At 41.7% G+C, this 22,185-nt stretch overlaps 1 protein-coding gene across 1 annotated transcript in view; it reads right to left on the bottom strand.

The window, feature by feature from the left end:
* Positions 1–22,185, bottom strand: part of LOC122794068 (ADP-ribosyl cyclase/cyclic ADP-ribose hydrolase 1-like) — a 1,209,067-nt gene that overhangs the window by 826,287 nt on the left and 360,595 nt on the right. The gene's annotated exons all lie outside the window — the stretch shown is intronic.

Raw genomic sequence — 22,185 nt, 5'->3', positions numbered from 1 at the left:
AACACATAAACACACCAAGACATACTCGGAGGCACTGATCAAAATCTACCAAAACTACAGAGGCCTCCAAAGCAGACACCCAAGCAACTTCCACCTCAAGACATAAGACATGCAACACATAGTTCTCAAAGTCAGTGTGCTAAACAGTCACAGCCCTTAAGGCCAAACACAATGCCAGACACACTTGTTATAGGTGACTCCATAGTCAGACACACTGACGTCCCACTCACCAGACTGAACAAGGAAAAGATCACATTAAGCTGCCTGTCAGGCGCTAGAATCCGCCACATAACACAAGCACTCAGGTCACTCCACAGCAAGTACAAGTATGACTCAGTCATTGTCCATGCTGGTGTGAACGACCTGAGACGTACCTCCCTGTACTACATGAAAAGAGACATAGAGGAGCTCTCAGATTATGTAGCCCAGGCCAGTATGACCCTGACCCTGAGCAGTATCCTACCCTCACCAAGAATGATGCCACAATACAGAGACAAAATGATCAGCTTTAATAATTGGCTTAATTACTGGTGTCATTCTAAGGGGATCAATGTCTGTCTGCCTGGGATGACATGCTTGACAAGCCACGCTGCTTAAGGGACGGCTTGCACCTGTCACCCTGGGCTTCCGGATATTGGCAAAGGCTCTTGCCACCCCATAGTGCCTTTTTTAGGCAAGGCTCAAATGATAAACCTACCACCCTAGAAAACAAAAATGGAGAAAAACTAAGGGTAATACTGCTCAATGCCATAAGTCTAAACCTCAAGATGCACGCCCTCAAAGCCCTCCTCAGTATGGAGAACATCAATGTCTGTGCTGTGACTGAAACCTGGTTCAAGGCTCCTGACAGCACCCCAGCACTATCAGGTTATACCTCATATCATGCGTTCCGGCCCCAAAATCCAGACCGAACCACAAAAGGAGGGGGAGTATCCATATTCATAAAGGATACCCACACCTCCAGGTTAGTGGCAATGCACAAAGCATCAGAGACCATCCAGGTGCAAATAACCATAGGTAAAACTGCCCTACAGTTTGTAACATGCTACAGACCACCTTCTCAAACTCAGGAAACCCACACAGCCTTCCTGAAGACACTGGAGAGTATGAATGTCTCTCCAAACACCATCATATTGGGTGACTTCAACTACCCAAACATAGACTGGGAACATTACTCAAGCCCCAACACCCTAGCCCAAAGGTTCCTTGAGTTCATAAACTCAAATGCTATGGAACAACTAGTCACCATTCCCACAAGAGGAGAAAATATACTAGACCTGATCATCACAAACATGGGGACAAAATGCTCCACACCAGAAGTATATCCCTCATTGGTGAGATCAGACCATAAATTAATCTCACTGGAGATCCACATCACTCCCCCTACCCAAGAAAAAAAGACCACAGTGAAGAACTTCTCAAAAGCAAACTTCACACTTCTTAAGACTGGAGTGGTATCCTTCAAGGCCCCTGAGCCAGTGGAAACCACAACCCACGCTGCTGAAACCCTTACAAATGCCTTCTACGAGCACCTCCAGGAATGTATGGATCAAGCAATCCCTAATAAAATCAAGACCCTTTCCACCAAAGGCAGGCGCCGGTCTGGTGGACTCCAGCCATAAACAAACTCTACAACAAGAGGAGAAAGCTACTACATGACAGAGCAAAATCCTAAATGGGAAGGCATCTCTGATCAATACTAGCAAAAACTACGAACACTCATAAAATCATCCAAGGCCAACTTTGAGAGAAAAATTGCTAATGACACAAAAGACAATCATAAAGCCTTCTTTAGCTATGTTAGAAACCTGGGTGGAAACTCCCAGATATGCTCAGAATTAGTCCAAAATGATAAAAAAATCACTGAACCCACAGACATTGCCAACATACTGGCAGACAGGTTCAGTGCAAATTTCTCCCTCCCTCCCCAAAGGAGAAATATCTATCCCACCAGAGTCTAGCCTCCCAAACATCTCAGATGCCCAGGTGAGAGCTGCTCTCTCTAAAGCAAAAAACACAGCATCAATGGGACCGGACAGTGTCCCCGGCTGTGTGCTACATGAACTCAATAAGGAACTAAACCCACACATAAGGCTGCTGTTTAATCTTAGCCTTACTACAGGATATGCACCCAAAGAATGGCGTGACGGCAACTGTGGTCCCACTCCACAAAGGCGGTGCTTCTACGGACCCTGGAAATTACCCCATAAGCTTGACGAGCCTTGTCTGCAAAGCTATGGAGAGGATCATAATGGAACTCATAAATAAAGACATTGGGGACCTACAGACACTGGATCCTATCCAATTTGGCTTTGTCAAGGGCAGATCCTGCCTCTTGAACTTGGTCGACTTTTGAAACAGTCACTAAGGCCATTGATGAGGGTAAGGCAGTTCACACAGCCTACCTTGACCTAGCAAAAGCGTTTGACACAATACCCCACTCGGGCATCATAGAAAAGCTCACCAGCTTAGATGTAAACCCATATGTCACAAGATGGGTTGCAAACTGGCTCAAGGACAGAACACACAGGGTTAGAGTTGCTGGTGCCATGTCAGACTCTAAGCCGGTCACGAGCGGTGTCCCACAGGGCTCAGTCCTGGGCCTCCTCTTGTTCGGCATTTATTTTTCTGAAGTGCAGGCAAACATAGGGGGATTGTGGCTGACAAAATTTGCAGATGACTGAAAACTGGGCACCATAATTGACACTCCATCAGACACAGACATCCTCCAGAAAGGTCTCATAGAAATGGATAACTGGTGCCAGAGCCATGGCCTTAAGCTAAATGCCAAAAATGTATAGTCATACCCTTTGGGAAAAACAAGGTAACCCCTAATTACCACATAGGTGGTAATCCATTAAACACAGAAGAAGTTATCAGGGACCTGGGGACCCAAGTTGACAGTAACCTCTCTTTTGACACTCACATTGCCAAAGTGGTTAGGAAGACCTTCTACATTGCCCATCTGATCATGAAGGGATTCACATCCAGATCAGGAGAGGTCATTGTACCCCTGTACTCTTCACTTATCAGACCAATGATTGAGTACAATGCCCCATTGAATGTACCTTACCCGACACCTGCAGCAGTTGGAAAGACCCCAAAAGTTCCTCAGCAAAAGGATAAAGGGGCTCAAACATATGTCATACGATGCCTGACTGAAGAAACTCCAGCTCTATTCAGTCGCATACCATCTGCTCAGAGGTGATCTGTGCCTGACATACAAGGCCATGTCCAACCCGGAATTAATGGACATGCTCCACCTCAAAAAAATCCAAATCCACCAGAGCCATGAGAGCAAGAGACTTAAACCTCAACACGGATATAAATAGGACGTGCTGGAGGGACAGATTCATCACCCAGAGACTCCCTACACTATGGAACAGAATCCCAGTCCATGTGAGGCAGAGCCCCTCACTGACTCTGTTCAAGAGAAATCTTGACGAGTGGATGGGAGATCGTAGGTTTACAGGAATCATCTCTGTATCACTGCTGGACAGAGGCACAGCAAACTAATGGGTATAGTATTCTCATCCTAGGGGGTGGTGAAAGCCACACACACTCTGGCTAGGCTGATAAATGCCCTAGGGCAGATAGCCTAGTATGAACCTATGAACCTATGAACCTATGAACCTATTCTTTTTGTGAGGAATCTCTGCAGAAGTTCCATTTGTTGCATGTGCCTGATGAGGTACATAGATGGGTCTGATAAGGGCCAATTACAGAGGAACAATGACCTCCTTGGATCTAGATGTCATGCCATTGCTTATAAGTTTAGAACATAAAATAATTTCCCTACTCCCTTTGACACATGTTGGTCAAAAGCCATATTAAAGTCTACATATGTCCCCAAATCCATAATTACTGGGTTCACTCTTAGAAGTGTGTTATGAATGAGGTAGTTTCCTAGGGTAGCTAGCTTCCCAAATAGTACTGTTATGCATTGCTTGGCATTGAGTTTTAAGCTGTGACTTTGGCACCAGTCATTTATTTGTGTTAGTCCTTCCTGTAGGATATTAGTGCCTGGGGGGGATTCTATTTCTGCTCCTAGTTTGAAGCCATCTGCAGACTTGGTCAGCCAGAGGCCTTTGACATTGGCTTTGACTTCTGAGAAGTAAATGCCAAAAAGAGTGAAATCAAGCATAAAGCTTTAAGAGAGTGGACTAGTGGCTAGCCTCTTTGTGGAGTTGGCCGAACCTATCCTAACTTCCTGGGTCCTATCTGAAAGCAGTCTGGCTGTCTTGTGCATAACATAGGGAATAATGTCAAATTGAGTGCAGTATTGTATGAAATGCCTTAGCCAGGCCAAGCTAGGCAGCATGCTTTATTTTGCCATTGTCTATTGCCTTCCTTGGTGTCCTTTTGAAAGATGTCTATCAGGTTGATAAGGCATGATCTGCTTTTAAGAAGTTCAGAGGGTTTTCTATGTCATTAATAATCATAACCATAATACTTCTTTCCATGGCTTTGCATATGAGATTAGTCAGACTTATGGGACTGCAGTTCCCAGGGTCCACTGATTGTCCACCATTGTGCAGAGGGATAACCACTGCAATCCTTCATTCACATGGCTCAAAGCTTAGCTGGAGGCTATGTTTAAATAGTGACTTTAGAGGACAGGAAAGGTCATGCTTCAGGTTATATAGGAGGCATCCTGGTATATTATTGAGACCAATCAATGTGGTGTTCTTTGCCTTAGATAGTGCCTTTAGGACCTGCTCCTTAGTAATAGTTGGGAGAGGGGTTAAGTTTGATGGTATTATGTGAAGTGGTACTCAGGGGGGTGGAGAGGGGGTAAAATTGGAGCTGAATTTGTTAGCTAGCAGAGTTCCTCTATCTTCTAGCTACATGTAAGTAGCTCTATTAATAATCAGTTCACCACACTGTTGTGTACATCCTTTGAGGTTTTGGACGTATGTAAAGAAAGCCTTGTGGTTGTCCATGGCCTGGTATGCTGTCTTTACCTCAGAACTGACTTTGGTAGACTTAATATGCTCTCTTAGTTGTTTATTTATTCTTATGAGAGATGTTTTAGACTGCAGCGCAATACATTTCCTAATTTTAGCTATGACTTTTCCTTTTGCTATACAATCTCTTTACATTTGGATTCCACCAGGATGGTTTCTTTTTTTAGTTTTTTTGGGCTTGTTTCTGCTATGCTGTCTCTATGAATCTAGTAACATGATGGTACAGGGTTTCTTTATACAGTTTTGCACAGGCAACTATGATCTCTAGGTCTGGCATGGCAGTTTGCCTTAGAGTAGTTCCTAATGGTTACAGAGTTTGCTGGAGTCACAGCATTGATTTTTATTTCAAAGGAGACAACTTTATGGTCTGACCTTACCAGAAAGGACACTACGGAGGGGGAGGTAGAGTTCTCCCATATTAGGGGTGCCACCTTTTCAAATGCCCAAAGTGGGACATTTTTTCTAGAAATGTCAGATTTTGCAGGACAAAACATACCCATGTCCAGTACAAAGGATAGAACTTCACTTTTTTGCCAGAATAGAAGCTTATTCTTGTAGCATTTGAGTTGTTTATGCTATTTCATATAACATATATGTGTTTCAGATTAAAAAAACAACTGTTCTATGCAGCTATTAAAGAAAACTTAGGAAATATTTTTGTCCTAAAATCTCAGGACATTTGCTATTTTTTCAATTTTTTCACAGAACACAACTGTCCAAATAGGGATTGTCCCTCACAAAGTGGGACAGGTGGTAACCCTATCCCATATTTGTTGGTACCATATCTGTTATGTTTGCTCCCCTAGTGGGAACATGTACTAACTGCTCCAGGGTTTTATGTTACAAATGCTTGGGCTTGCACATTTGGGATCAGGAAGGATTTCCAGATTGCAGAGGTGTAGTAAAGACAACATTATTGTGATATTGCATTGAATGGTAAGCATTTTCAGTGAGTCTAAGTATGACCTATGGGTTTCATGGGTCACAGAGGGTTCATAGGTTCATAGGTTCATTGGTTCATAGGCTGGTACTAGGCTATTGGCCCAAGGGCCTATACAAGCCTAGCCATAACAATTCTCTAGATATTTCTTCCCACATTATTTACTTCCCTGGACCCCTGTATAGCGGGGTGACTGACGTGATCCCTGGGGTGAATTTCCTATCTCCAATCCAATTGTCAAAGTTCCATTTGAAGAGGGCCAAGGAGGCACTCTGCTTGACATGTACGGGCAGTCTATTACAGAGTATGGGGAGTCTCTGGGTCAGAAACCTATCCCTCCAGCATATTTTGTTCATTGTGATGACAAGGATTAGATCCCTGGAGCATGTGGCTCTGAGGGATTTCTCTAAGTGTAGCATGTCCAACAGCTCAGGGTTTGACATGGCCTTGTATGTTAATCAGAGATCACCTCTGAGTAGACAACATGCCACAGAGTATAGCTGGAGTTTTTTAGATGATCAGCATAAGGCTTCTGCTTTAGGCCTGTGATTCTTTTAGTGAGGTATTTCTGTGGCCTTTCCAGCTGTTGCAGATGTCTTGTGAGGTACATACCCAAACGGGGCATTGTACTCTATAATGGTTCTAATGAGGGATGAGTACAGTGGGACAATGACCTCCTTTTTTCTGGATGAAAAGCCCTTAGTGATGAGGTGTGCCGCATAGAAGGATTTCCTGACTGTTGTGGCGATGTGGTTATTGAAGGTGAGACCACTGTCCACCTGTGTCCCTAAGTCTCTCATCACACTTTCTTTGCTTACTGTACTGCCACCTATATGGTAATTCATGGGTACATGTTTTTTCCCAAAGGGGATAACTATGCATTTCTTGGCATTAAGCTTGAGCCCATGGCTCTGGCACCAAGCATCTGTTTCTGTAAGGCCCTTTTGTAGTATATCCACATCATTTGGGGATTCAGTAATGGCTCCCAGTTTGCAGTCATCTGCGAACTTTGTTATCCAGAGTTCCTTAATGCTGGCCTGTACTTCAGAGAACTAGATGCCAAACAAGAGTGGTCCCAGGACTGAACCCTGAGGTACTCCACTTGTCACTTGTCTGGAGTTGGATTTGGCGTCGGCTACTTTTACAGTCTGTGTTCTGTAAGTAAGCCAGTTGGCAACCCATCAAGTGACATAGGGATTTATGCCCAGCTTAGTAAGTTTATCGATGATTTCAGAGTGGGGAATGGTGGTCAAGGCCTTGGCAAGGTCCAGATAGGATGTGTGGACCACCTTACCCTTGTCCACAGTTCAGGAGACTGATTCAAAGAAGTCAATCAGGTTCAGGAGACAAGATTGGCCCTTCATGAACCCAAACTGGGTGGGGTCTAGTGTTTGAAGGTTGCCAATGTCTTTGTTTATAAGTTCCATGATAATGCGCTCCATGCCCTTGCAGATCAGGCTCGTCAGACTGATGGGACAGTAGATCCTGGGATCCAAGGTGGATCCTCCCTTGTGGAGTGGGATAACTGTAGCTGTGCACCACTCAGTGGGCACGAAGCCTGAGGTGAGGCTATGATTAAACATGACACTTACGTGAGGTGACAGTTCATTTTGGAGTTCATGTAGTACACAGCCCGGGATGTCATCTGGTTCTATGGATGCTGTATTCTTAGCTTTGGAGAGTGTGGTTTCTACCTGTGTGGCTGTAATTACCGGAATTTGGCAATTTTTTGGTATTGAGATGGATCCTTTAGGGGGTGAGAGGAGAGTGAATTTGGCACTAAATCGATCTGCCAGGATATTGGCAATATCCTTGGGATCAGTATATTTAATACCATTCGGTTGTAGCTCAGAGCAGATCTGAGCATTGCCATTTAGATTCTTGACATAACTATAGAATGCCTTGTGGTTGTCTTTGGAATCTTTGACAATTTTATTTTCATAAGTAGCTTTGGAGGATTTTATGAGGGATCTCAGCTTCTTACTGAGGCTGGTAAGGGAGTTATTTGCATCCTGGGATTTTCCTCTTTTCTGCTATAGTTTCTTACTTCTGTTGTATAGTTTGTTTATGGCAGGGGACCACCAGATTGGCTTCCTTTTTTTGGAGGAGAGCGTCTTGGTTCTATTTGGGGTGGCACAATTCATGCACAAGTGGATGTGCTCATACAATGCCTTAGTGTAGGATATGGCAGTTGAACTTTCAGCTCCCATCTGCATGGGTGTCATGAAGTTTGTCACTTCTGACTTGAGTAGCATGATGTTGCCTTTGGAGAAGTTTTTTTATGGAGGTTTCCTTACTGGGTGTGAGGGTGGGATGTGGATGTCAAGGGTGATTTGCTTATGGTCAGACCTGACCAATGAGGGGGTGACCACTGGTATTGAGTATCTATCTCCCATGTTGGTAATGACCAAGTCTAGGATATTGGAGCCCCTGGTGGGACAATGGATTAGTTGATCCAGGGTGGTGGAATTTATGAATTCCAAGAACCACTGGGAAAAGGTGTTGGTACCCGAGTAGTTTTCCCAGTTAATGACAGGGTAGTTAAAATCACCCAGTATTAGGGTGTTTGGTTGTATCTTAATATTTTCCAGTATGTTTAGAAAGGTGTAGTGAGAATCTTGGGGAATGGTGGGGGATCTGTAGCAAGCTGCAATTTGGATTGCAGTCTTACCTAGTGTTAGTTGCATCTGGAGAATTTTGGATGCATTGTGTTGGGCAACTATCCTGGAGGTGGGAATATCTTTTGTGAATATGGACACTCCTTCACCTTTAGTGTTTCGGTCTTGGTTTGTGGCCGAAAAGTGTGGTATGAGTTGTAACCTGGTATTGCAGGAGTGCTCTCTGCAGTCTTGAACCAGGTCTCAGTTACTACACAGATATCAATGTTTTCCATTTTTAGGAGTGCCTCTAGAGAGTGCATTTTGAGGTTTAGACTTCTAGCATTGAGTAGCATTACCTTTAGATTTTGCATGCTTGTATCTGTTACGGTAGTGGTTTTGTCCTTTGAACCTTGCCTAAAAAAGGCACTATAGGGGTGGCAAGAGCTTTACCCAGTAACCTGAATCCCAGGGGTGACAGGTGCAGACCATCTCTGGCAAAGTATTGTGGTGTGTCGATCATGTCATCCCAGGAAGACAGATACTGGATCCCCTTTGAATGACACCAGAAGCTTAGCCAATTGTTGAAGTCAATCATTTTGTCCTTATACTGTGGTATCATTCTGGGCGAAGGCAGGATGCTACTAAGGGCTAGGGTCATACCTGCCTAGGCCACATGATCTGAGAGCTCTTCCATGTCTCTTTTCATGTAGTCCAAGGAGGTACGTCTCAAATCATTCACTCCAATATGGACAATGACAGAGTCGTATTTTTTGTGGTGTGACTTGAGTGCATGCGTTATGTGGCGGATCCTGGCACCCGACAGGCAGCTGACTATGATCTATAACTAGCAAGGATATGATATGGGACTTTGATAATACCTGGGAAGATAGCAGCTTTTCTGCAGTTTCCATTAAGCAAGTTTTTTAAAACCCAGTCACCTAAGAATTGCAGTCATCTAGCCCTGCATTGCCCACTCTACAACCTGGGAAGATAATAGCTTTTCTGCAGTTTCCCTTAAGCAAGTATTTTAAAACCCAGCCACCGAAGAATTGCGGTCATCTAGCCCTGCATTGCTTGCTCTAAAACCTGGGAAGATAGCAGCTTTTCTGCAGTTTCCCTTAAGCAAGGTTTTTTAAAACCCAGCAACTCAAGAATTGCAATTGTCTAGCCCTGCATTGCCCACTCTGCAACCTGGGAAGATAGCAACTTTTCCGCAATTTCCCTTAAGCAAGTTTTTTAAAACCCAGCCACCCAAGAATTGCGGTCGTCTAGCCCTGCATTGCCCTTTCTACAACCTGGGAAGATACTAGCTTTTCTGCAGTTTCCCTTAAGCAAGTTTTTTAAAACCCAGCCACCCAAGAATTGTGGTCATCTAGCCCTGCATTGCCCACTCTACAACCTGTGAAGATAGCAGCTTTTCTGCAGTTTCCCTTAAGCAAGTTTTTTTAAAACCCAGCCACCCAAGAATTGTGGTCATCTAGCCCTGCATTGCCTGCTTTACAACCTGGGAAGATAGAAGCTTTCCTGCAGTGTATGTAACTTGATTGTTTTAGGAGCATAGTTAGCTCTTGATGTCAAACGAAAAAACTTCAAAGACCAATACACGTAAGGTTCAGATAAGGTACATTTAATAACTTGCTGCAAGGAGACAAAAACATGCAAATACAGGATTTTGCCTAACTACTAACAGGAAGTATGCTATTCTTATACTATTCTACAAGACATTGCCTTCTATGGTTGACGTAATCAAACACAACTTTCAGTATTGTTCTACAGCAGATGTTACTCAGATTTTCTGCTGACATGACTGGATTTATGAAAAACATTTTGAGAAAAACAACCTGGCCTTGGTGGGCTCTAGCCCGTTACAAGCTTCTATTTTGTAGTTCTAATACGTGTTACATTTCAAGGTACTCTTCTAGCTTAGGCACAAGCAAGTGCTGATTGCAGTTCATATTTTCAAGCAGTCTTTGTTCTAATTATCTATAGCTTCTGCAGCTGTGTATTTTCTCACAGCACAAGTGGAACTCCTTGTCTAAGTCTAATAATATTAATACATCTATTCATTATTTTCCTGACACAAGCAGAAATTATCTGCTTCCCTGTAAATTTCCAAACCATAAGCAAAGATTATAGCTGTGCATATTTCATGACAACACAAGGTTAGAAAGCTTCTGCAATTTGTACAGATTTTATGCAGTGTGAAATAGAATAGATGTGTTAACCCTTTTCAAGCCTTAAATGCACTAAGCATATTACTAATACATACACTAATACATATTTTTCTGACATTTCTCCCCCTTTTTATACTTTTATTCTACTTTCAAAATAAGCATAAACAGTTTTTTTCTTCTCCTAACCTCTTCCCACTTAGGATTTGCAGTTAAGAGAGTCATTCAGTTTAAACTTATGAAAGCATTTTCAATCTTTTAACAGTTCTTCAGACTCAGTACTTTGATATAAGGTTTCAGAAACTGACATGTCTATAAAGTCTTTAATCAGTCTTTTCATGCAGGGGATGCCACAGCAAACACATACTCCCAGTAGGATCATTCCTACACAAATAGCAATCAGAATGTTCATTAGGATAGTACCCCACCCCCCAAACCATTTCTGGAAAAAGTCCATCAGTGGGTTTGGTCCTGATTTGGTCATGTCCGACACTTGCTGAATTACCTCAAGGTGATTGTCTATCTTGTGTTTATGGTCAGGAATATATGAACAGCACTCCTCCTGGATTAAAGCACAAGTACCACCTCTCACCGCTAGGGTGAAGTCGAGAGCCATGCGGTTTTGAAGCACTACAGTTCTCATGGCATTCAGTTCATCAGTCACCAATTCGAGAGCGGAAAAAGTTGAATTACTCATTACTTCAAAAAGTTTAGACAGTTTTCTCAGCTCCCAGATCGATTTCACTGCTCCATATACTGGTGATTTGCCTGGCCATGATATAACACTGTCACTCAAGTCCATGTGTGTCAGTTTATCGCCTATAGAATGATGGTTTTTCCAGTGCGCATTGATTTGCCCCACTGGATTTACAGGTTTCTTGACGACCTCTCGGACATTCCAAATTTTTCCTTGAGGTAAGACTGCCGTGTGTCATATGACTGGAACCAGGTAGCCTAAAAAACAACTGCCGGACCAATTCTCAGGTAACCACTTGTATGCTTTTCTACCACATACAAAATAACAATCCTCTACTTTAGTAGTAACTTTACTATGAATATACACTTGTCCTGCATGAAACATTTTTCTATCAATTATAGACAGTTGTTTATAAAGAACAGAATCATGTTTTAATTCATCAGTTGTTTTGTGCATCAATTCAAAAAATGAATCATAGTGTGTATTACAATAAGAACCTGCATTGTTAGCTTTAGTGTAACATTTATAAGGAACAGTCACATTGCAATTGCTCCAACCCACCTGAACAGTATCATTTTTTAAAAACACACAGTTCCCTTTTGTGGAATAGACAAGTGCAATGCTATTTTGTCTTGTGATGTAACGGTTGAGGTATCATAAATCAAGTTTTCCCAGGTCTCGTTTACCCCTAGGGGGACTGCAGTCATTAATAACTCCCTGTATGCTGTCGGCAAAGCTGTGCAAATCCAGCAATTCGAAACATTGAAAGTCTCAGCATACACATATTTAATTGCCTGGTAAGTGTTGAAGTTTGGGTGCCAGTCTATGAGTAACGCTTCACATTTATTCAGTTCAGTTTATGTGGCTGGAAAAAGGAATGGCCACAACAAAAAGATTATTGTCACTAGTACAGTTAACAGGATGATTATGCAATACTTCTGAGGAAATGGTTGTTCTGCATTCCTGTTTTTTCTGGATTCTATCATTTTTTCTCTTGACATGTGACAAGACTTTTGTCCAGTTCAAAGTTCTTAACTAGTTTGCAGTGCGTCAGGTGGATCCACGAGGCATGCTCTGCGATCTTGAATGCAGTGGGTGTCGACAGAAGCACTTGATATGGACCTTCCCACTTTGGTGATGTCCAATTCTTCTTTTTTATTGTCTTCACCCAGATCTAGGTTCCTGGATCCACTGCCACTTCTGATGGTCTGGTTTGTTCTTTATCTGAAACAGAATTTGACTGCAACAGATGTTTAGAATTCAACAAATTTCTCATATACTCTGCTGGTGTACAGTCAGCTTCCTGGTCTGCGGGCATGAGAGGTTTCTACTGAGGTATATAATAAGCCCTTCCAAATAGTTTCTCAAAAGGAGTCAATCCTTTTGCATTTGGAACAGTTCTCATGCTCAACAATGCCAGAGGCAGACAGTACACCCAATTTCTCTTTGTTTCTGCTATTAACTTTCTTAGCTTACTCTTTAAAATCCCATTATGCCTCTCAACTAGCCCTGCAGATTGCAGATGATATGCACAATGAGTAGTTTAAGAATCCATATGTCATGAACACGGTTCACCAGCTGTACCATCCACCCTGTTGAGACATGGCATTGCCCATGGCTCAACAAAGCTGCATATCTAAACAAATTAGATGGTAATATCGGTTTCCCTTCTTTAGAGATGTACAGCCCCTTTTCAAGAATTGCTCCTTGTCTTACCCATCTTTGTTTTTCAGCCTGCGTAGTAAGTGTCTGTATTGTCTTTAACATTTCTAAGTCTAAAATCTCAGAAGGTTGTAATTCCTCATTCAAAAGAAATACTTCTGAAGCTGCCTGTTTTGCAGCTGTATCAGCTCTCGCATTACCTTTTGAAATCCTATCCTGTTGCTTGGTATGAGCTGTGCATTTACAAATAGCTACTTTATGAGGTAACTGAATAGATTTTAAAAGATCTAAAATAAACTGTGCATGATTAATAGGTTTGCCAGTAGATGTTATCATTCCTTGATTTTTCCACTGTTGCGCAAAAACATGTACAGTAGAAAAAACGTACTGGCTGTCAGTAAAAATGTTCACACATTTACCCTTTGCTAAGGTACATGCCCATGTCAAGGCAATCAATTCTGCTGCCTGTGCAGATAAATTGTGTGGTAAAGGTTTCACTTCTATAATCTCGGTATCAGAAACTACTGCATATTCTACTAGGTTCTGTCCTGCAGGACCCTTTTGCACGAGCCATCCATGTAGTATGTCACCTTGGCATCATCCAAGGGGACATCCGTAAGATCTTTTCTAGGCAGTGTCTTTTGCTCAATCACCTGCAGGCAGCTGTGTGGTGTGCCATCTGCAGGGGTTGGGAGCAAGGTAGAAGGGTTCAAAGTCATGCATCGTTCAATTGTCATATGAGGTTGGCTCAACAATATAGTCATACAGGAAAGATGCCTAGCAGGGGAAAGATATGCTACCTTCTCTTGCAGTAAAATAATCGCGACTGCATGAGGCACTCTCAAAGTGAGAGGGTGGAATAAAACTATTGAGGCCGAAGCCTGTACTGCCATTGCAGCTGCAACTACTGCTTGTACACAGTGGGGTAAAGACCATGCCACTGGGTCTAGTTGTGATGAATAATAAGCAATAGGGCGTTGCTTGTCCCCATGCTGTTGTGTCAACACTGATGTCATATAACCTTGCTTACAATCTACAGTTTGGAAAAAACGTTTATGATAGTTTGATAATCCTAAAATGAATGAGGACGCTATTAACTGTTTCAGTTTGCAGAAAGCAGATTCTGCTTCTGGTGTCCATTGTAACAAATCCTGTGCTGCCATAGGCTTTTTATATATCAGGTTAGTCAGCGGTGCAGATTCCAAGGCATAGTTTGGAATCCAGCTCCAGCAAAAAGTAGCCGTACCCAGGAAGGACATCATTTCCTTCTTGGTAGTGGGTTTTGGCACTTGCAAAATTGCTACTTTTCTGTCCTCATCTAATGTCCTACCCTCTTTGGATATTACATATTCTAGGTATTTAACTTGTTTTTTCCAAAGCTGCAGTTTATTTTTGTTTACTTTATGTCCTTCAGTGGATAAAAATTGTAATAACGCTATGGTATCTTCTTTGCAATTTTGCTGGGTGGGGGCCGCCAGCAGGATATCATCAACATAAAGTAAAATCTGACTGCCTCTTGGTGGGGTAAATCCCGCCAAGTTGCTTGCCATTTCTTGTGAGAATATTGTCTGAATTTCACAATATCCCTGTGGTAGTCACGTATATGTATACCTTTTCCCCTGAAATGTGAATGCAAATCAATATTGGCTGTTAGGGTGCATCAGTATCGAAAAGAATGCATTGCTGATATCTACCACAGAAAAATATTTCTGTTGAGGTTTTAAATCATTCAACAGGGTGTGTGGGTCTGGCACTGTAGGTGCCCTTGGTATTACTGCATCATTTACAGCTTGTAAATCTTGGACCATACGCCATTCTCCATTCACTTTCTTAACAGGAAATAAGGGTGTGTTACGTGGTGAATCAGGAGATTCCACCAGCACCCCTTCCTTAAGTAAAGCTGCTATAATAGGTTTGATTCCTACTTCTGCATCTTTTCTTAAGGGATACTGTCTTTTCTGTGGTCTAAATGCTGACTTTGGCGTGATAGTAACAGGTCCCGCTGTACGAATAAGTCCTACATCTGACTTTCCTGTTAACCAAAGAGTTTCTGGTATATTCTGTAAGGCATTCTCTTCCTCCTTTAATAGGAGCACTAATCAGCTGTCCTTGCTAGACTGCAAGTGCACGGCTGGGTGGGTCTGAGTTATCCAATTCAACTTCTGCATTTGTATTCCCTGGTTTGACAGTTCTAACTCTGTCTGCTTTTCCATCTCGTGACTTTTTCTCCTAAGTCTACCCATTTTACATTCTTGTTCTTAGTTAAGCTAACATGTGGTAATTGATTAGATTTATAGAGTGCAAAGAACTCCTGGGGCAATGAACAGCTGGCTACACTGTTCCCTTCCATGTCCCAGTACAGATTACGTAATATCAACCTGTTTGCATGATTTCTAAACAATTCTTGCTCATATTCCTTATCAGGGCCTGGTGTGTTACAATAATACAGAGTGCAGTGCAACAGATGTTGTTTATCAATGTCAAGGGAGGGGAACTTGCTGATGGCTATGTTCATCAACTCTTCGGTCACTGCCCCTGGACAAGTCGTAACCAAGTCCTGGCTGTACCAATAGAACATTTCACCCTCTGATTGCACTGCAAAGCTATCAATCTGTCGCTGTGCTTCCATACCCTGCATAGTCGGAACTTCTGCTATACAAAATAGTTGCATAAGGTCTCTGCCCAAGAGGTTTACTGGGCATTTTGTGGAAACAACAATTTTGCTTTTCTGGGTCAATCCTAAAACAGGATCAGTTATTGCAATGTTATGGGAGAGGGGCTCCCGATACAGCTCTCCATTAGCTGCTTTCACTAGTATGTAATCAGGTGACTCTGAATTCTCTGGCAGTTTGGAGGGATGTATCAGGGTCCATGATGCCCCTGAGTCACACAAGAATTTGACCTCCCTCCCTTCTACCAGGAGTGTAACTTCTGATTTTGTGTCTGCTATATAGAGCTCTAAGCTCAATAAAGCTAAATCCAATATTTCATTTTCTTCACTATCCGTAACTTCCTGCACTTCCTCTATTTCTTCTGTCACATCCTCTACTCCTTCTATCACATTCTCATTTGTCCTTTCTCTGCTATCCCCTTCTAGTGATTCTTGACTATCATATAGTCAGTCCTCACCCTCCTTGTCTTCCTCTGTGGTTGCCCTCTTGTTTTACTTGCAATCCCTTGCCAAGTGTCCCTTTTTACCACATTTAAAACATTCACCCCTTTTCTTTCACCCTTCAAAGTCTTCTGATCGCTGATCAGATTGTTTGTTTCCCTGGATATTTCTCTTGCCCTTTTTCCCGGACTGTACTACATAAACTTCTGCTCCATCTTCTACATAAAATACTTGGGCTTTCTTTTTCCTTTTGCTATTAAAATGCCTTTCGCATGCCTAGCATATTCAAGCAATGACTGTAACCTGCTTGTACGATGATCTACCATGTGCTTTGTAATAAAACTGCTTATGGGTGCAATGTTGCCTTTCAAAAATGCATTCTTTAACTGCTGCTCATATGGGGAATCTTGTGTCTGATCTTCAGGAACCTGCATTCCACAATGGTTATTAAAACATTCTAACAGTCTGGCATAATATCTATCAATAGTTTCACCTTCTTGTTGGATGCATTGATTAATGCAAGTCCAGTCTGCCCTAGGCTTCCATTTCTCAGAGATGCGATCTGTAAGACCTTTCACTCTGTTGTCTAGCTCTGCGCTGCTATGTGGGAGAGGCCTGAGCGCAGTGTCATGGGGATTCCAGTTGCCACTAATCATGTGCCAATCTGGTCCCACAATTTGTCTGACTACTTTTTCTACCTCTTCTCCGTTTAAATTATAACTTAGCCTCATTCCTTGTAAATCTTCTAAGAACTTTCTGAAATTAACTTTTGGATGGGGAATTCCCTCAGTGGCTTTCCGGATGTCTTCCGGAGTCCAGGGTCTATACACTAGAATAGTTGGGTCCTGACCTTCTTGCCCTGCCTGAGGATTAGGTACTTCTATAAGTGGGCATATTTCTTCTTCACTCATAGATCATGAGTTCCTACCCATTTGATATAATTCAATGTCCCCTTTTGAGTTACCTGCCCGTGTTCGAGACCTGGTCTCGATGGGATCTCTAATAAATGGTTTTGCTTTCGTAGTGTCTCTATTTTCAGTGACAGCCGGATATTGTGGGGGTGGACTAACCTGTTCACATGCTTCATATTCTGGTAAAGGAGGCAAAGGGGCTGATACTATTACTAAGTTATTGTCCTCCTTATCTAAAAACATTCTTTTTGATTTATTATTCTTTTGTTCCCTACGGTTTACCTCCTCTATCCACCTGTGTGCCTGAGGAATTCCTAATTGGCGCTGCTTTTTTACCCGACCTTTGGAATCAGTTTTAAGCTGTTTGACAAGTTTGACAAGCGAGGATTTTTCTAATTTACCATCAAATTCATACTTATTAACCCATTTTGAATAGTATTTAATATTATCAGCATGCTGTGACTACATGCATTTTGCGTCTTCAGTTAACGGCGGATTTTGGGGTCTTTTTGTGCAATTATTACCCATTTTGTTCTACCCTTTTTAATCGTTACGTAACTCCTTATTTTTAATGTGGTACCACGGATTTTGTTATAGTCTCTTCAGAATGACTGCCTACCTACTCTGTTTTCCCTGATCTATGACAAGACAGTAATCTTTTCTGTCCCTGACTTGTAAAAATACAGTCCTGACAAAAACAATACAAATCTAGTCCCTGATCTAAAAACAGAAAAAGTAGATTCACCTTACCTAAGCCTTTGTGATTGATCACCTGGTTCGTGAAAAACCCGTCCTTCAGTCGCAGATCAGAAAGTGTCTGGCCTCTTTTGTACGACAATTCAGTCGGAGGGCTTTTCAAATAAGAAGAACCGATGTGGTTTCTTCCCCATACAGTTTCAAGCCACCTGGCCTGTCTGATCCAAGGTGAAGTGAGGGTTTCCAGTCCGAAGGACCAATCTGTCAAAGGAAAAAACTTCAAGGACCAATACACATAAGGTTCAGATAAGGTACATTTAATAACTTGCTGCAAGGAGACAAAAACATGCAAATACAAGATTTTCCCTAACTACTAACAGGAAGTATGCTATTCTTATACTGTTCTACAAGACATTGCCTTCTATGGTTGACGTAATCAAACACAACTTTCAGTATTGTTCTACAGCAGATGTTACTCAGATTTTCTGCTGACATGACCAGATTTATGAAAAACATTTTGAGAAAAACAACCTGGCCTTGGTGGGCTCTAGCTCGTTACAAGCTTCTATTGTGTAGTTCTAATACATGTGTTACATTTCAATGTACTCTTCTAGCTTAGGCACAAGCAAGTGCTGATTGCAGTTCATATTTCCAAGCAGTCTTTGTTCTAATTATCTATAGCTTCTGCAGCTGTGTATTTTCTCACAGCACAAGCGGAACTCCTTGTCTAAGTCTAATAATATTAACTATTCATTATTTTCCTGACACAAGCAGAAATTATCTGCTTCCCAGTAAATTTCCAAACCATAAACAAAGATTATAGCTGCGCATATTTCATGACAACACAAGGTTAGAAAGCTTCTGCAATTTGTACAGATTTTATGCAGTGTGAAATAGAATAAATGTGTTAACCCTTTTCAAGCCTTAAATGCACTAAGCATATTACTAATACATACACTAATACATATTTTTCTGACACATGATAACCCATTTTTCTCTCGGACTATTTTGGTGGCACCTAGCTAAAGGCATCCCAACTAGACTTAAGGTCCCAGTGGCTTCCCTGCAAGTTCTTTCAATTTTGTTTTCCTGCTACCACTACTATTCCCTTAGGAGCTTAAGTTTCCATCATACCCCCAAGGCATTGCCTCACTCCCATACTCAAAGCAGTGAGACAGCAAATGCCCTTCTCTACACAAATAGCTGTAGGCTGTAGTGTAGAAACCAACTGGTAAAAGAGTACAGAGCTAAACAGATTTAACATTTTGTGCAAACTGAAAAGAGTTGTGGTCCACAATAAGGGTTGTGTGGAAAACTGACCTTGTTAATAACGTTCTCTGACCCAATAGATTGCTTTTGGTAGCAATATCTTCTGCCTCGTGGGTCAGAACAAACAGTTACTCCCACACTGAATTCCAAACGCCCACCATGTTGGTTAACTATCCTATCTTATTGATACACCCAGGAACAAGGATTATCTAACACTTCCCCCCTTTTTTCCAGTTCCCATTTGTGTTTTCCTACACTGCACAGTATGACAAAGCCTTAGAGGCTTGCTAGAACTGTGTAATTGGCTGCTGTAAGCCCCCTCCCCACCAGGTAAGAAAACCGAGGGGTTAAAAAACCCAGGACATGCCAACCGCCATTTTTAAAAATCATTACTACTGCTACTAGGACTCACCTCCACACATGCCCTTAGCAGCGTGTGCCTGCCTGTAAGTACAAACTGCTGATTTAATGTTTTAAACATTGTTTAAATGAACCTGCAACACTGTTTAATGTAGTACTACATAGTGAATGGTTATGGTTAATACTCTGCATTGGTAGTAACCTGTAATATATTGTAGAAACTACTGTTATTCCAAGAGAACTTGTATTGTATAGTAACTTGTGCAAACAATATACTTTAACTGTCACCAGGCTGTTTAATTTCTTAGTGACTCTGTAGTGTCCATATATTGTTGTTTTATATTGTTTCTAGTTGCTAGTTTGGTTACTGTAAAAAGGAAGAGTGCATCATCCTAAAAAAGGGGAGTAAAAGGTTAGCAGCGTGTGTATAATTGGAAATGATAGTTGATGTACTGTCACAGAGTACGGTATAGATAAATTAAGGAGAAAAGCTCTGCTATATCTTGTAAAACAAGGATAGTGTCGCAGCTGTATAAGACATGTGGGTAAATTGTATCTAAATCAAACCGCAATGGCAGAGTGTGTGTAAAGACACAGTAAAGCACCCTTTTAAACCAGCCTGTGTTTCCTTTGGTTTGCCTAATAAATGCAAAGGCACCAATTAAACCAACCTGTGTTTCCTTTGGTTTGCCTACTAATTTTTAACAGTAAATGTCATCTGGATGATTATTAAGACATACTTTTAAGGCAATAGCATAGTGGTTAGTCCTGGACCGCTGGGTTTCATTACTGACACAGCGTGATAGTAGTAGCACTAGAAAACTAGCTAAATGTACAATCTGTACTTTTAAACATTAGATGTGAGAATTCTGTATAAAACGCTCTACCTAGGAAATGAGGAAATGTGCATTTCTTGTGCACTGTTAACTGCCATACGGACAGTAGCTGTATAATGTAGTATAGCCACTAATGTAACAGTATATAATCATTCTGTTCTTAATGCTATATTTTTCACAACGGACCCCAATTAATTTGTACCTGCACTGAATTTCTCCCATTAGTTACCTACTATTTGTCTTTTTTTATTTCAGTTCCCTTAAACAAGTTTTTTAAAACCCAGCCACCCAAGAATTACGGTCGTCTAGCCATGCATTGCCCCCTCTACAACCTGGGAAGATAGCAGCTTTTCTGCAGTGTATGTAACTTGATTGTTTTAGGAGCATAGTTAGCTCTTGATAACCTGTTTTTCTCTCAGACTTATATTGGCGGCACCCAGCTAAAAGCATCCCAACTAGACTTAAGGTCCCAGTAGCTTCCCTGTAAGTTCTTTCAATTTTGCTTTCCTACTACCACTACTTTCCCTTAGGAGCTTAGGTTTCCATCATAATTACCCCCAAGGCATCGCCTCACTCCCATAATCAAGGCAGTGAGACAGCAAATGCCCTTCTCTACACAAATAGCTGTAGGCTGTAATGTAGAAACCAACTGATAAAAGAGTACAGAGCTAAACAGATATAGCATTTTGTGCAAACTGAAAAGAGGTGTGGTCCACAGTAAGGGTTGTGTGGAAAACTGACCTTGTTAATAACGTTCTCTGACCCAATAGATTGTTTTTGGTAATGATATCTTCTGCCTCATTCTACTAGACAAAAGGAACTATTTTCTCAATTGGCAAAATAGGCACCAAAACATCCCCCAAAAACTCTGGGCAGGACTAAATACATTACTCCACCCCGGCAGACTGAGTACCCCAACACCAGCCACTGTAAACGATAGCACTGAAATCCCAGAAGCCTTTAACTGATTTTTCATAGAAACTATTTCAAAATTAATTCATCAACAACTCACAACATCTACTACTAGCAACTCCAAGCCTGCTACCAATATCAATACCACCTTCCAATTCAAACCTATTCCCACAGATTATGTAAAAAGGCTATTAGATAAACTCAAACCAACTAGCCTATCTGCCAACAACATCCTTGCCAAATACCTTTAAATTGCTGCTAATGAGATAGCCTATCCAATATCAATTCTCCTGAACAGATCAATAACAGAAAGCAAAATTCCAACAATCTGGAAAATAGCATATGTCACCCCAGTACACAAAGGTGGGACCTGTACAGACCTTATCAACTATCGCCCTATTGCCATATTATCCCCACTTGCCAAAGTATTATAAACATGTATCCACCAGCACCTTATGCAATGCCTACTAAAAAAACAACTTCTCACTCCTACCCAACACGGATTTAGACCAGTCCACAGTACAACAATTGCTATCCTTCACCAACCTAATCAACCAGAACCTGAATCTAGGCAAATTAACATCAGCCATATTTTTAGATCTATCAAAAGCCTTTGACATGGTCAACCATCCCAAACTTTTTGAGTCCCTCTCTGACCTTGGACTAGCCACTGTCTCACTAGCCTGGTTTCAAAATTACCTAATAGGTAGACAGCAAGCAGTCAGGTGGGATAACAAACTATCCACACTGCTCCCTATTACAACTGGAGTCCCACAAGGATCAATTTTAGGCCCTCTATTATTTTCCGTATTCATTAACGATCTCAACAGGATCACCCAAGATGCAACTGTCATAGAATATGCTGATGATTCAACACTAATCTGCTCAGCCACCAACCTCTTACACTCTTTTCCACTACCCAACAAGTCTTCAAAACCACTAAAGCTTGGTTTCTCAGTAAAAACCTGTTACTGAACCCCAAAAAGACCAAATTACTAATTTTCAAACCAAATAAATCCAACTTAGAAACTAATTCTTTCAGTATTATGTCT

Source organism: Protopterus annectens, chromosome 2.part1, assembly GCF_019279795.1.
Source record: "Protopterus annectens isolate FY-2018-M chromosome 2.part1, PAN1.0, whole genome shotgun sequence".
Taxonomy (NCBI): Eukaryota; Metazoa; Chordata; order Ceratodontiformes; family Protopteridae; genus Protopterus; species Protopterus annectens.
The sequence above is the reverse complement of the archived record's forward strand: the minus strand, read 5'-3'. Positions and strand labels throughout refer to the sequence as shown.